General features: G+C 40.5%; 1 non-coding gene across 1 annotated transcript; it reads right to left on the reverse strand.

The window, feature by feature from the left end:
• Nucleotides 1–487: 487 nt before the first annotated feature.
• On the reverse strand, nucleotides 488–644 carry LOC135194703 (5.8S ribosomal RNA). Its single transcript, XR_010309928.1, has one exon. It is a non-coding gene; the product is annotated as a 5.8S ribosomal RNA (ribosomal RNA).
• Nucleotides 645–1,384: the final 740 nt, after the last annotated feature.

Raw genomic sequence — 1,384 nt, forward strand, 5'->3', positions numbered from 1 at the left:
ATTTTGACATTAGAAAATAAACGAAAGAAACGCACATACTCATCTCGAGACGAAGAGATCACCTAAACTCCGATTACCCCCTCTTCGAATTATCGAGAACAACTCAATGAAACGATCGAAAGGTCGGAGATGGGCGCTCCTCGTCTGGCGACGAGCGACGCTCTCAGTCTCTCTGACGTCGCATATAACGAAACTCCGTGACGTGAACGTACACACGAACGTATATAAAAAATATACATAATATAAATTATATATACACGCACGCATGTAAACGTAAACATACATACACATCGTCGTATTTGTTATATTTGAACGGACCGAGAACGAAATGCGTATATTAAGTATTATATTTAAACACGTAATAACGATCTCGAACGCGGATACCGTCATATGTTCGAGTCGAACGTCAAAGTCTTTTACTTCGGTTAAGACGTAAAGAGACGAGACATTAAACGTTCGAACAGTGTGGTTTATATTTTTATACAGCCGGCCCTCAGACAGGAGTGGTCCTGGATGTTTCTCCACGGACCGCAATGTGCGTTCGAAATGTCGATGTTCAAATGTGTCCTGCAGTTCACACTATGACGCGCAGTTAACTGCGTTCTTCATCGACCCGCGAGCCAAGTGATCCACCGTCCAGGGTAATGGTTTTGTTAATTTTTTTGTTAATAATTTCTACGATCACTCGAACGATTCTATACGCCAGAGCAGATATTAGTTAGTTTTTTATTTTTATTTTTTTTTTTTTTTTTTTGTTTTTTTCTCTTCTTTTTAGTATATAGAGAAAAATTCAAAAATTAAAAAAAAAAAATAAAATAAAATAAAAAAAAAAAAAAAAGTACAAAACAAAAAAAAAAAAATATACATTTTATTTGAAGATGACGGATGTGCGTTAACACATCGTACTTTCCTCGAAATCGACATCGAAAAATATCAGTATAGGACGCGTTACACGACTCTCCGACTCGAGAACGAGAGAATCGCGTCCTCGCATCGAAACGACACATTCCGAACGTCGATTTTTGTGTTTTAGAATTTTATTATCGTTCATCATCGCACTCATTCGAGATAGATAATTTACGTTAATGATCCTTCCGCAGGTTCCCCTACGGAAACCTTGTTACGACTTTTACTTCCTCTAAATGATCAAGTTTGGTCAACTTCCCAGCAACGCCGACGGCCGTGAAGCCACCGCGTGTCGGTCCGAAGACCTCACTAAATCATTCAATCGGTAGTAGCGACGGGCGGTGTGTACAAAGGGCAGGGACGTAATCAACGCGAGCTTATGACTCGCGCTTACTAGGAATTCCTCGTTTATGGGGGATAATTGCAAACCCCAATCCCCAGCACGAAGGAGTTTCAACGGGTTGCCCGGGCCTCTAGG

The sequence above is a fragment of the Vanessa tameamea genome, unplaced genomic scaffold (genome assembly GCF_037043105.1).
Source record: "Vanessa tameamea isolate UH-Manoa-2023 unplaced genomic scaffold, ilVanTame1 primary haplotype ctg00000038.1, whole genome shotgun sequence".
In the NCBI taxonomy this organism is placed as follows: domain Eukaryota; kingdom Metazoa; phylum Arthropoda; class Insecta; order Lepidoptera; family Nymphalidae; genus Vanessa; species Vanessa tameamea.